The sequence below is a fragment of the Psammomys obesus genome, unplaced genomic scaffold (assembly GCF_907164565.1).
Source record: "Psammomys obesus unplaced genomic scaffold, mPsaObe1.curated_primary_1811, whole genome shotgun sequence".
In the NCBI taxonomy this organism is placed as follows: Eukaryota; Metazoa; Chordata; class Mammalia; order Rodentia; family Muridae; genus Psammomys; species Psammomys obesus.
Genome location: NW_026596046.1, coordinates 37,137,404 through 37,152,613, shown reverse-complemented (window position 1 = coordinate 37,152,613; position 15,210 = coordinate 37,137,404). Strand labels below are relative to the sequence as shown.

Below are 15,210 nucleotides of genomic sequence, written 5' to 3'. Positions count from 1 at the left end.
AAGAAAGAAAGAAAGAAAGAAAGAAAGAAAGAAAGAAAGAAAGAAAGATGAAGGCAAATGAATGGAAGTAGAAAAGATTATCCTGAGTGAGGTAACCCAGAACCAGAAAGACACACATGCTATGTACTTACTTACAAGGATTTTAACCATATAGTACAGGATAAGCATACTATGAGGCACAAACCCAAAGAAGGTAAGTAACATAGAGGATCCAAGGGAGGATGCATAAATCTTACTCAGAAAGGAAGATAGAAAAGACAGCGGTAGTGGATGAAGAGAGGGAACAAAGGTAGGAGAGGGGCACAGAGAATTAAGAGGGTGGAGATCAGACCTAGGGAGAGCAGGGTCAAGAGGACAGAAGGCCTGTAGAGAAATGAGAAACTTAAGGCAGGGAGATCTTTAAGACCCAAGTCAGGGTGGGTTCCTGGAAGAAATTAGGGAGATTCAAGCAGAGACTCCTAGTAGCAGAAACCATAGAGACTCAAGAGAACACCCATTATCTAGACTAGCCTCCTACCAGAAGGAGCGAAACATGAACACACCCCCAGAAACTTCGACCCAAAATTTACCATGCCTACAAGATGTGCAAGATAAAGAGAGAACAGATAGAGCAGAGACTGAGGGAATGCCCAACCATTGGAGCCCAATGAAAGGCCCACCCTATCGGAAAGTGACAACCCTGACACTATAAAAGATGCTCTGCTAAACTTTCAGGCAGAAGCCTGACAGAGTTGTACTTTGAGAGGCTCTACCCAGCAGGTCCTCAAAACAGACGCTGAGACTCACAGCCAAACATTGGGTGATGCATAGAGAGTCTTGTAGAAAAGTGGGAGGAAAGAGAAAAGGACCTGGAGGTGACAGGAGCTCCAAAAGACCAATAGGGCCAACTAAGCAGGGCCCAGAGGTCTTACTGAGACTGAGGTATCAACCAAGGACCATGCATAAACTGGACCTAGGCCCCCTACAAGGATGTAGCAGATGGCAGCTTAAGCCTCATGTGGGTCCTCTAGTAAGGGAATTGGGGACCGCAATGGACAGAGACTCACTTGCAGCTCTTTGAGCGCTTTCCCTTGGCTGGGCTGCCTTGCCAGGCCACAGGGGAAGAAGACAGCTCAGTCCTGATGCAACTTGTTAAACTTTGCTGGATGGGAAAGAGAGCTCCCCTATTCCTCAGAAATGTGGAGGGGCTGAGAGGGAGGGTGGGACTGAGAGGAGAGGAGGGATGGGGCTACAACAAGGATGTTGAAGTGAATAAAATTAAAAAAAAAAGACAAATGAACCTATAAATTCTAGATTAAAATAAAATGTTGTACATAGGTTAAAATACTCCTGGCTCATAGTACGTTGGTTTTGCTAGTTTGTTAACCTAATTGTCCAGTAGAATTGAACAATATGGTTTCTACTTTCTTTATTCCTACTTTCCTATACTGAAATCTTTGTTTAGAGTTAAGATAATATGGACAGTGAGAATCCATTGTAGAAAATTACATTTTTCTTTGAAAGAGGATATCAATTACCCAGAATAATCAGCCAACACAAAACTAACGATGTATTTTTGTAGACCTTTTTTCTTTTACTGCTTCATTTCAGCATTCTGTTTTTTGCTGTTGTTGGTGGTGGTGTTTTTCTATTGGTCCATTGCTTGTATATTTTTGTTTTTCTGTGTGCCTGTGTATGCATGTGCATGTTTCTTGGTTATTGTTTTTGTTGTTGTTCGGGTTTTATACATTTGTTATTAAAGAGAGAGGAAAAAGAAGGAATTGAGAAGATCTGGGAAGATCTGGAAGGAATCAGAGGGGGAGAAATGTGTTCAGAGTATATTGTAGAAAAAAATCAATAAAAAATAACTTCCAAAAAGAGTGAGGAAAAGTTAATGCAATGGACACTATGGGTAGCACATAGTTTGTCAAACACCACGTTTGTTAGTACTGAAAGGTAAATAAGAGGTGTTCCTTGGCTTGGCCTAAATAATAAAGATTAAGTAAGATAACCCAAAACTACTTAGAAAGCCTTAACCACTCACTGAACAGAATTTAATTAGTTTAAAAGCCTTGCATAAAATTAATTTTTTCTGGAAGTCTCTTCCACTTGAGTTCCCAAGCTGCCAAACCTCTCATCTATTGAAAGAGCAACTCTTTGGGGGAACCATTGACTTTGTCTCTCTAACATACTGCTTGCTTCTGAATCTTGGGGATTCATCTCATTTTAACAGACATTCAATGCATCCATACCACGAAACTGCAATGTATGCATGCTATGTGGCTGCTGGAACTATAACCCTTCAAAGCTTCTGTTACCCCAGTTATTCACCTAACAGGATGACAGACAAAAAACACAGAATGTGTAAGGGAAAATATTCAGTCCTCATTTAAATGCTGCATCCATCACTAGAGTAGGACTTCAATTTCTAGACTCTACTCAGCAGGGTATCAAAGCAGATGCTGAGACTCATAGCCAAACTTTGGGCAGAGTACAGGGAATCTTATGAAAGAAGGGGGAGATAGAAAGACCTGGAGGGGACAGGAACTCCATAAGGAGAGCAACAGAACCAAGAAATCTGGGCCCAGGAGTCTTTTCTGAGACTGATACTCTAACCAAGGCCCATGCATGGAGAGGACATAGATCTCATTTACAGATGTAGCCCATGGCAACTCAGTGTCCAAGAGGGTTCCTTAGTAAGAGGAAAAGGGTCTGTCTCTGACATGAGCTCAGTGGCTGGCTTTTTGATGCCCTCCCCTGATGGGAGAACAGCCTTACTAGGCCCAGAGAAAGACAATGCAGCCACTCCTGATGAGACCAGATAGGCTAGGGTCAGAGGGAAGGGGAGAAGGGCCTCCCCTATCAGAGTACTAGGGGGAGAAGATAGAGAAAGAGTGGGATTGAGAGGAGACAAAGAAGGGGGCCACAGCTGGGATACAAAGTGAATAAAATGTAATAAATAATAATAATAAAATTTTAAAAGTTGTGAATATAATATATGTGTTAGAAAAGTATGTGATCCAAAACTTAGTGTGTTTGTAAGGGAAACCATCACTACTACCCAATTTTAGAACATTTTCCATCATCCAAAATAGTTTCCTGGTTGCTGTCCAGCTCCCACCCCAGAGAGACACAAATACTAACCTGCTTTCTGTCTTCAAAACAAATTTCCTTTCAAGACTAGGATCACAGCTCAGCAGGTAAGAGGGCTGGCTGGTCAAGCATAAGAACCCAAGGCTGAACCCCAAATACCCACGTACAAGATCAGGGATGGGAGCTGGACGGTGAAGCCAGCCCTGGGGAGGTAGGTCAGGATCACTGAGGCTTGCTAGTCACCAGCCTCGCTGCAGCTTCAGTGACAGACCCTACGTCGTAGGACTAAACTGAGGAATGACAGAGCAGGACGCCCGTGACCTCCTCTTGTCTCTGAGCATGCACAAGCTTATACACCTGCACACGTGTGTCATACGCCCAGTTTTTTCTTCTCTTTCACGCTTATGTGATGCAAATGGAATCACACTGTGTGTAACCTTCCACCTGGGGCCTTTTGCTGTGTGTCTGAGGCGCATCCACGCTGCAGTAATGTCAGTGTTCCTCTTCCTTTGTTGTCTTAACACTGGTCCATCCTCCAGATGCTTCACAGTCTGCCCACCAGGCGATCAGACTGGGGTTGTCTCCAGTTTGGGGCTATAAGTGTAAGCAATGCCGTTAGGAACATCGGTGTATGCTTATGTACACATCTGCTTTCATTTGTCTTTGAAAAGTGCCCAGACGTAGAATTTCTGAGTCCTGTGGTGAGTCTATGGTTGAACATTTAGAAAATTGCATTGTCTTTTTTTATGGACAATGTACTCTCACATGCTAGCAGTCCTGCAAGGTGTCTCCAGTTTCTCCATGCGCTGTCAGAAACTGAGATTTTCTTCCTTGCCTTCTTCTCAGTTCTAGTCACTCGGGTACATAAGTAGTCATTTTTATCTTTTATCTTTTTTTAATTTATTTTTAAATTTATTACAGTTTGTTCACTTTGTATCCCAGCTGTTGACCCCTTCCTCATTCCCTCCCAAACCTTTTCTCCTTCCCTCACCTCCTCCCATGTTCTCCCACCTCCTAGTCCACTGGTAGGGGAGGTCCTCCTCCCCTTCCATCTGATCCTAGCCTATCAGGTCTCATCAGGACTGGCTGCATTGTCCTCCTCTGTGGCCTGGTAAGGCTGCTCCACCCTCAGGGGGAGGTGATCAAAGAGCCAGCCACTGAGTTCATGTCAGAGATAGTCCCTGTTCCCATTACTAGGGAACACACTTGGACACTGAGCTACCTTGGGCTACATCTGTGCAGGGGTTCTAGGTTATGTCCATGCATGGTCCTTGGTTGGAGTATCAGTCTCAGAAAAAAAAAAAAAACTGCACCCAGATTTCTTGGTTCTGTTGCTCTCCTTGTGGAATTCTGGAGCTCCTGTCTCCTCTATCTTTCAAGCCTACACTTCTTGTAAGCAAGGCAAATTTTTGGTCTACGGTTTTATGGGTAGTGTCCCCCTCCCTCCACTGGAATTTCCACTTGGCTACAGAAGGTTGGGCTCCTAAACCTCATCTGCTAGAAGTCTCAGCTGGGGTCACTCCTGTAGACTCCTGCGAGACTCCCTCGTTCCAGAGATGCCCTCCACCTATTTCCATCCTCTCTCCCCATCCTCCCCAGACATGGGTGTCAGAAATGTAGGAAGCTGTGAGCATCCCAACATAAGTACTGAGAGGTGAACTATAGCCCTCTGCAAAAGCAGCAAACAGTTTTAACCCAGAGCCATCTCTCCTAAAAAGATCAAGGTTTTAATTAAAAGTAAATTATTTCTGATTATATAAAATAATAAATAATAAATGTGAAATAAATTTAGCTGAATAGATTTAAATTAGTTCAAATCTAATTAAACAGCTGAGCTTTCTGATATATCTACATACAATTTTGAATGAAAAACTCCCAACAAAATAGCATCATTTGCATGGTTGGTTCTACTTATATCAAGTTCAAAAATAAGAACTGATAATTACGGCAATATAAGTCAAAAGAAAGGTGACAGATAAAGTAGACAATGGACAGGGTAAGGCATTAGGAAGCCTTCTGTAATATCCTCTTAACTGATGTCACAAGTAGTTACTGGGAATATATAGATGGTTCAAACTTAATTGAACCATGCCCTAAAGTTTTATGCACTTTATTGAATGCCCATCAGACTTCAACTAAAATAATTTTGAAATTCTAGATTTAAGAGGTCAAGATTCTGATTGACCATAATGCCAATCTTCTATACCTCCACCTCTCCTACTTTTCTCCAGACTGGCATCCCTGGACTAGAATGGGCTTATTCCTGGATCTCCATCCCCTCTGCTGCCTCTATTTAACTGCACTATCTGGAAATCCTTTGATCCTGTTCGTAGCCCTTACCGAGCAGACTCTCCAAGAGCCCATGTGCTATTTCCTCTCTATGGTGTCCACCACGGCATTGTTTTGTGCAACTCTACTGTGGTGACAGCACTGGGAACCTTCTGCCTCACTGGGAAGATCAGCTCCAATGCTTGCATCACGGATGTTCTTCACCTCTTCACATTCATGGAACCATCAGTGCTGCTGGCTATGGCCTTTTATGGTTTTGTGGCCACCTCAAACCCCTTGGGTTATGTTACCATCTGAACTCATGCAAGGATTGCACAAGTTGCTCTGCCAGTCATTACCAGGACAACTGTCACTTTGACCCCACAAGTTCTGCTCCTCAAGGTCTGTCATTCTGCATTAGCCATGTGTTCCATCACGCCTACTGCTTCCACCCCGGTGTGATGACGCTCTCGTGTTCAGACACAAAGATCAACAGTGCGCTTGGACTAACTGCAGTTATTCCTGCTGCTGGAATGGACTCTGTCCTACTCTCTATATCCTGATCATTTGCTCGGATGCTCAGCATGGCATCCCCTGGGGAAAGGAAGAAGGCCTTCAGCACCTGCATTTCTCCTATCACTTCCCTGGCCATCTTCTACATCCCCTTAATCAGCTTATCCGTTGTCCACAGATTTGGAAAACATGCCCCACCCTATGTGCCCGCTCTCATCGTGAACATGTGCCTGCTGATCCCCCTGTGATGAAGCACATCGTCTACAGGGTGAAAACAAAGCAATTCAGAAAGCCGTTCTCAAACTTGTATATCGCAAAGGACCTCATGCTCCACAATCATTAATCACATAAAGACTTATTTCAAGATGAGAAGCACCTATCACACACGTAAGAGTTATCCGGATCGAGGTGTAATCCAATCAAACAGATTCAAAATAATCATTCCTAATGCCATTTTTTTCTTTGCCACCATACACTTATGCAGATTCTCATTATCTCTCATTATTTTGTATTTTTAAACTTTTATTTAATTTTTATTTAAAATTTTTCTCATGCAAAATATTTTATTATTATTTCCCCTTCCCTGTCCCCTCTCAGATCCCAGCACCTCCCTATCTACCTAACTTTGTCTTATTTCTCTCTATTCCTCACTCCAAAAAAAAACAAAAACAAAATACAAAAATCAAAATGAACATGAATAAGACAAAAAAATCAAAACAAAACAAAATAAAGCAAACACCCCACCCCCCAAAAATCATGAGTCTGTTTTGTGTTGGCCAACTGCTTCTAGGCATGAGGCCTGCCAAGGAGTGTGGTGAATGTACCTAGAGATTCTCCATTGGTGAGAAATGACTTTCCTTTTTTCAGAAAGCATCAATTGCAGATGTTTCAAATTAATTTTCCAAGTACTCAGCTGGAAAGAAATTTAAAAAGCTTTAAAATAAAAGATCTGCTTTAACATTGTAGGAATTTTTTATTTTATTTATTTTTTAAGAAATGGTCACCATCTTGGAGTATAGATTACTTTGACCCAGAAGCCATGACTGAGGAGTCCAGAGATATGAGAGTTCTGTCTGTGGAAATGGTGACAGAGCTATTGACACCATCCAGAAAGGAAGAGAGGAAGATCACAGGACCTTCATCGAGGATTCCACATATCGCTCCCTCCTGCCACACTCCAGGATGCAAATTATCTTAGGAAAGGCAAGAGTATCTAAGAACTAGAAGCTTAGTGTAGAGGAGAACCCCATGGTACAGTCCCCACCCAATGAAGAACAGGGAAATACAGCACTTCAAATGGGCTGCGTTTACAGGAAATAGCCATTACAAGGGCATGAACACAGTGCTCACACAACCAGCAGATTTCATAATTAAACTTTGCAGTGGGAATATTATTGGAAGAATCCTCATACTACAGGAACAGATGAAGAATATTTTAGAAGCATGTCCTTATTCCTCAGAATATGCATATGAGTGGAAGGGACAGGGAGCAGCAACTCACTGCTGAACTTCTTCAAAGGTGACAGAGCTGTTTTCTGAATTGCTTTACTCTAGCTCTCGGTCACTTCTAAAGATGAAGAGTCTTGAGTACGTTTCTGTTAGCATCGTCAGATAACTGATACATGAGTAGACAGGTAAGGAAAAACACAGCTATCTTTTCAACTACACCCATAAAAAATCTAGTTAAATAATAAAGCTTTTACATTTTGTATTTATAAATGTTTAAAGACTGTAGGCAAACATTTTAGCAGGTGCTGTTAAGAACGCCAGGTGAGATCCAGTGAGCAACAGCACTTTCTAAGTGATCTGCTTGAAAGTACAGATGATTCAGGTCCTCCGTTACGGCGTTAAACACAGCCTGCAGGAAAATTATTCTTATAAAAGCAAACGCAGGTTTTGTTCTTTTAGAGTTGCTGAGTTGAACAGAGCCTCTCCTGACACTGGAGACAAATGAGACAAAGTCAGTTTTCTGGCCTCACTAGGAAATAAAAAGTCTTGTGAAACATGGTATCAATTCAAAATGTATAAAAGTCAGTTCAATAATCAGATTACTGGGTATTCATTCAAAGAAGATTTCCCTTCCAGCTGCCTGACCTGTAGCTGGCTACACTTCGACCTCTGGATATCAAAGATGGTGTCTTCATTTTAAGTCACATCTTAGGAACTACTTTTTAACACTGCCAAATTCACATTTAAAAGAAGATAAAAGACATAAAACCAATAGAGCACTTCTATTAATTTATATGGAATTTATAAGTTTATAGTTAATGCAGAATTATTGTAAATTGCTTCCATATTTATTAGACCTAGAGATTTTATACACTGACTCTCCTGAGTGTCCATCAAAGATCTTCCACTGAACAAGACTGCTTTCTCAGTGGCTCCTTCAATGTGGATACACTCTAGGAGAGCACGCTTAACTGTTTCTCTTAAATGGCTCCTTCGATGTGGATACACTCTAGGAGAGCACGCATAACTGTTTCTCTTAAATGCAAAGTCTTCACAGGACATGTTTATGCAGCCTTTGCAAGGCATCCCTTGCGGGATAAGCATTGACCCAGTGAGGATAGCAATGATTCTTCTCCTAACACCGTAGCGACTTCCAACTCCCCAGTCCCTTCACTGGCTCTTCACAGTTCTGTCAAAAGGACTCAAGTCAATCTACACCCATCCCAGTTCTTTCTGAAGAAAACCATTATGTCTCCCCAACCTGCTTGATTGCTTCTCATTTGTTGAGCTAAAAAAACAAGCTAAACACACCTTTTTCTAGAGTAGTTCTTTTCTCAAAGCCTAAAATAAAAGCCCACCTGGCAGTACTTCCCTCTCCATGTCATAGGCTACCCAGTCAATTACAACATCCCCACTTCAGAAGAAGAAAAGGTGTTAGGAAACAAGGCTAAGGGAACAAGGCTGGTAGTTTTTTGCAGAAAAGACCATTTGCCTCTAACTTAAGCTAGCTCTCCATTACAGTGAGCCTAAGGACATTCGCCAGATCAGTAGGGTGTGAAGAAATAGCCAGCACAGCCCCCCACTGCCTGGAAGTCACCTCAGTGGGGCTTTTCCAGAGTCATTACATGACATAAAGCTGGCTCATGGCAAGAAAACCTTCATTAAGGCTCAAAACCAGCATCTACTTCCTGCAGTTCTGCCCGCCAAAATTACGCGTCTCAGGCTCCAAAGAACTTCCAAGTTTGGTTCACATCAACACAGTAAGAACAAGGAGATCTTAACGTTTCTTATTCAAAGCACTGTGAATACCCAGGAAACAAGTGACTTATTCAAGTGACTTTGATTGAGTTTTTAAAATGTTTTTTCCTTATTAAAATCTTTTTCATATCTTTTCTTTGTTCTGTAGATTTAGTGTTTTGACTATGATGTGACGTGATGTGTTTCTTTTCTGGTCTAGTCTATTTGGAGTTCTGTAGGCTTCTTGTATATTTATAAACAGCAGTGTTTCAAAGCAGACACTAAAACTCATAACCAAACCATGGCAGAGTGCAGGGAATCATATGAAAAAAGGGGAGTTAGTATGATATGGAAAGGATAGGAGCTCTACAAGTACCAAATATATCCGGGCACAGGGCCTTTTCTGAGACTGACACTCAACCAAGGACCATTTATGGATATAACCTAGAACTTCTGCTCGGATGTGGCCCGTGGTAGCTCAGTAACCAAGTAGTTTTCCAAAGCAAGGGGAACAAGGACTATTTCTAACAGGATCTCAAGGGCAGGTTCTTTGTCTTCCCCCCCCCCCCAGGGGAGGAGCAGTCCTGTTAGGCCACAGAGGAGGACTTTGCAGCCAGCCTTGAAGATACCTGATAAAACAAGGTCAAATGAAAGGGGAGGAGGTCCTCCCCTATCAGTGGACTTGGAAAGGGGCAGGGAGGAGACCAGGGAGGGAGTTGGGGAAGGGGAGGGAATGAGGGAGCAGGATACAGCTGGGACACAGAGTTAACAAATTGTAACTAAAAATAAAAATAAAAAAAGAAAAATAAATAAATAAAATATTTTTCACTCAATGTATTTTATCATCATCTTTCCCCTTTTCCAAATCCTCCAAGATTTCATACATCCACCCTGCCCACCCAACTTCATTCAGATTAATCATCTGATAGACAGTTGATGTCTTAAATAGAAAAAGAACTAAAAATAATAATACCCTAAACATTAATGAAACAGATTGTGAAAATAGACTTAACTTCCTCCCCTCTATCTCCTCCTGGGTGCTGCACCTGCAACCTGCCGTCACATCAAATTTCAGCCTCTTTTTCTTCGATTGTTATTTACACACACACATTTATTCATACGTGTGCATGTATGTGTGTACACAAACACGTAAATACAACCTACTGAGTCCATTTTTGCTGTTTGTGTGCCTGTGGTCTCAGGGCTGACCACTCAGTCCCAGGCAACCCATAAAGGAGCTCCACACTAAGAGAAGCTGCCAGTAGTCCTTTGTCCAGGAGTGTGGCCCGGTGACATTTCCCATTTCCACGTTAGCGTGTCTACTGACACTGATGCTCGTTTGTTTATGCAGGCATTTCTAAGAAAGCCTGTTTCCCAGCAGACTCGCTGGTATTCTGGCTCTTATGGTCTCCCCCTCCCCCACTTCCTGTGATGTTCTCTGAGCTGCATATACAAAAGACACTTGAAAGATTTTTAATGAAAGGACTGTTTTCAAAATGATGAAAGAACAAGAAAGCAAGCAAGGACATTAGGAAACCAGAAGACCGGGAAAAACAAAGAAATCTTTACTAGATAGGAGAAAGAAACACAGTCAGTGTAATGTGTTATTCTACAAACTCTGCGTTATTCTACCAGTGTCTTCCATTTTGTTAATGTAGTCTGGCGTCAGCCCACAGTAGGACCTGAACAAGCTGGTCCCACTGAACCCAGTACTCTGATGTATCACTAGAAACACAGAAGGATGACTAAATAAAACTTAGGGAGGCAGAATAGGGAAAATGATGAGCCAAAATTTCCAGTCTATCATCTAAGCACAGAAATGACATTCATTCAACCATTGTGGGAAATCCATTAAAAAGCAGAGGCAAGAGAAACTTGGAAGATGAGTGTTCATCAGAAAGCAAAGCTCAGTGTAGTTAGTTCAGAGTCTCTGAGGAGCCTACAAACTCAATACAAAAGTAGACATAGACACAACCTGTGGCTGTCGGTGGCCATTTTAAATTAAAACTGGGTTAGTTGTAGAAAAATAAAGGTTTTTATAAAACAGAAAAAACACATGCCTCCAGGAAAGAACTAATATTTATCCGCAAGCATCTTTATAGATTATATCATAACACTCTGTGAAGCACAGAACCATCAGACTAGTTACTGTTATAGTTAGTGTTTTTATTATCAACAGCATGGATTAGAGAATCAAATAAAATCCTTCTCATGGGCATAGTAAGCTTCGTTATGCAACAAACACCTTGGTCCGACATGTTGATTTTGAAGATATCAAATCTCAGCTGCAAAATCTGTAGCATGCTCTTAGTAAGCAGTCGACAAGTAATGAATCCCATGCACTATTTGACAGACAGTTTTTATTGGTTCTCCTAACTGGGGGATGAAAGAAGAAGATCAGGTGTAAAAGATGAGACTGGAATCATGTGTCTGATTGACACGCTGTCAGTGCCTCTACAGTAATATCTCTCTGCACAATTACATTAATTTGATGTCTAGGTTCTATTTTTCCCTTGAGCCACTGCAGGATAGTCACGCTACTCCAAAACACAACAAAGTGCCAATAGGCCCTCTTCAGGACCTGGAGCCTCAACTCTCTCAGCACTCTTCTGTTCCCCTAAGGACTGCGGTGTGCATGGAAACACTCTTTCTCTGAGGTTGAGTCCTGGCTCTAGTGGTGAAAGAAACTTTCTAGAGTTACTCATTCCATAGCCCTGTGTCAGTTTCACTGTCTACTACCTTTTTATACAGTTCTTTGCATTAAATACTCCATATGTTTATTACTGGTATCATTTCTATTATCCAATTAGAGAATGGCTGATATCCACATCATTGTTTTTTTCTTGATGAAGATGCCCAAGTGTAGCATCACAAAGAAAATCACATTAAAATATCTCCACATTCGTTTTCTTATAATTTGACAACCCAAAGAAAACAAATATACTATGTAAATATTTTTCATTTTCTTTATTTTTGAGAATTTCATCAATGTTTATAATAGAATTTCATTGAATCCACCATGACCCCTCCAAAGTTCTATATATGCCCTATCACACCACGGCCAATTTCATGTGTTTTTTGATAAATCATTAAGTCCTGGTAGTATTGCTCATATGAGCATGGGGGCCAAAAGGTGCTATTCAGGCTTCTGTGGGGGTAAAGACATTAATAGTCTCATGACACTATATTACCTAAATGACCCTCCCAGGCAAGATGTGCCTTCTGTTGAAATAATGGCACAATGTCATAGAATAACCACTTTCTGATTAGACTTGAAGCCTGTACAACAGAAGGCAATTCCATACCTGGTATTGTAATCTACCTCAAAGCTTATGGCTAGAGAGTTCATATGTCCAAGGGCAGAAGCTGATGTTGGTATTTTGCTCAATGATCATGATGTTAAATTGCCTTCTAAATATTTATGCTAATACTAGCAGACCCGTGCTGCTCTCTGCCTTTGCCAGATATCTTTACATACTGAGCAACAATCAGGAAAATACATAACTGGTACTAAAATTAGTGATCGAATGCTCATCCCTAAACAGGACACCTGTATTACCCTCCCACTTTCACCACCAAGGCTCACAACAATTAGTTTATATGTAAATGATCTTTGAAAAATCATGAGAAAAAATTAAGTAGTAAATGCAACGTTAGTACTATGAAAAAAATCATGTATTAAAACTGAGTAAAACCGAGCCAATTTTCACAGAAAGCTTTTACTAAAACCCCAGAAACTGGAAGGTTGTATGAATAGTTATCAATTTTTCATGGAGATAAACATGATGTGATTTGATAATTCATACTAACTAATATAAATTTTAATATTTACTTCTATATATCTGTGTATTTTATTATCTACAAAACTTTTAAATATTTATTATACATGGTACTGTAAAACATGTTTAAAGTATGATTTCATACAAGTCTATATCACAAAGTGAAGACATCACCACCATGCTCTTCTACCAAGCCCTTTCTCACTACTCCACTTCTTACCAGCCCCCTTTACTGTACTAGGCAGTTTTTCTTTGGTTATCATGCCATGTATTAATCATAATTGTTAATATCTTTAAATTCTAGAAACCACACTAAGAGAAACACAATGTTTTCCCTTCTGAGACTGGATTGATTTAATATTGATAACTCCTGTTTCATCCATTTTTCTACAAACTGTAACTTTGTTCTTCTTGATTAGAAGAAGTCCACCGCGTATATACAGCACAATTTTTATCTACAAGGCCACTGTGTCAGGATATTCATCTATCAGCTCCCTCACAAATACTGTCTAGCTTCCCAGTCAGCTTTCAATATGGGTTTATTATAACAGCAAATATGAAAGAATGTGAGCTATATTTCAAAGTAAGAATAAAGAGGCAAATCATATCTTGAACCTGCCCTCAAAGACAGGAAGAATAGGTTTGGTCAAAAGCAAATGTATGTGCAAACGAATAAAACGCAATGATGCATAGACTGATAGGAACACATTGTGAACCCCTCTGCAGCTTGGCCTCACCTCCAAAAACCCCTGTGATTAGGTCACAGGTCTCAGTTAATCCTTGTTTACATTAACTTGATGTAAAGCAACCTTATGCGCATCCACAAAACTCTTTTATAGCCTAAGGTGCTATGATCAGTAGAATGATGAGCCATTACATTGGCATGCCTTGCTCACACCAAGGAGACCACAGGGATTGTTCTCATACAGAACAAATAACTTGGGGTAAATAATAAACTTTGGGGTCCTCTGAGAACTCTATATACCACAATTAACTGAGCCACCAACTCTCCAACCCTTTTTCATTATTTTATTTTTGAGACTATAACATAATTATATCATTTCGTCTTTCCCTTTATTCCTCCAACCTCCCCCCATATGCCCCTCATTGCTCTTTCAAACTCAGAGACTCCTTTTTCACTAACTGTTACTATGTGCGTATATGTGTATAGCGACCATTGATTGTCTTTTCCGTCTTGTTCCATGATTATCACTTTGCATAACACGTCTATCAGTTGCAAGCACGGGAGTATTAGTGCAAGCATTTTCTTTGCCTCGTGTTCCCAGTCTCCAGACTCTCTCCACGTAGATTCCAATGGGATTGTGGAAGCATGCCTGCGTATGCCCCCTCTGTAGCACTCTTCATCCACCTTCAGCATGAAGTCAAACTCAGTATCCCATCACTTAAAAGTTTTCCCAAACTGGCAAATACCTTTTTAAAAAATGTATTTATTAACTCCAGTTTATTGCACCCAAGCTGTGGCCCCCTCCTTCATTCCCTCTCAATCCCACCCTCCCTCCTCTTCTTCTCTCATTCCTCTCCCCCAGTCCACTGATAGGGAGGTCCTGCTCCCCTTCCATCTGACCCTAGCCTATCAGGTCTCATCAGGACTGGCTACATTGTCTTCCTCTGTGGCTTGGCAAAGCTGCTCCCCCCTTGGGGATGGTGATCAAAGAGCAGGCCAAGCTCAAGCTGAGGTTTCCCTTACTTGACCAGCCACTCAGTAGAGCAAGCAACCTCCCACTGATGTACTTTACCGAAATGATGTAGTTTTTTTTTTTTTTAATGATACTAAGCTCTTTAGACTCTATCTGATCCATAGAGTTACTGATAAATTCAACATAAATTTCTGTTTATGGAAGTAGTCAGTGCCACTATCTTCACTCGGACGAATCATAAGAAAACACTTCTTCCTCTGGAGTTATGTATATTCTTTTAGATCCACACACACAGGCTAATGGTTATTCTATTGTTTGACTATAAGTTTTCTGAAAATGTGCCTCTCTAAATAAGATACACTGGTGTTGACACTTGCTTATTAGTCATTTTATTCTTTTCAAAAGATGCATGGAGAGGACCTAAAACCCCTGCTCAGCTGTAACCTATAGACTCAGTCTCCAAGTGGGTTCCCTAGTAAGGAAAGCAGGGACTGAACTCAGTGGTAGGATCGCTGATCACCTCCTCCTGGAATTTTGCCAGGCCACAGAGGAAGACAATGCAGCCAGTCCTGATGAGACCTGATAGACTAAGGTCAGATAGGAGGGGAGAAGGACCTCCCCTATGAGCGGACTGGGGAGGGGCACAGGTAGAAAAGAGGGAGGGAGGGTAGGAGTGGGAAGAGACAAGGAAGGGGACCACAGCTGGGATACAAAGTGAATAAACTGTAATAAAT

The 15,210-nt window shown here is 41.2% G+C and overlaps 1 pseudogene; it reads left to right on the top strand.

Annotated features, from left to right (window-relative positions):
* The first annotated feature begins 5,261 nt into the window (after window positions 1–5,261).
* Window positions 5,262–6,204, top strand: LOC129688722 (olfactory receptor 51F2-like; annotated as a pseudogene).
* The last annotated feature ends 9,006 nt before the right edge of the window (window positions 6,205–15,210 follow it).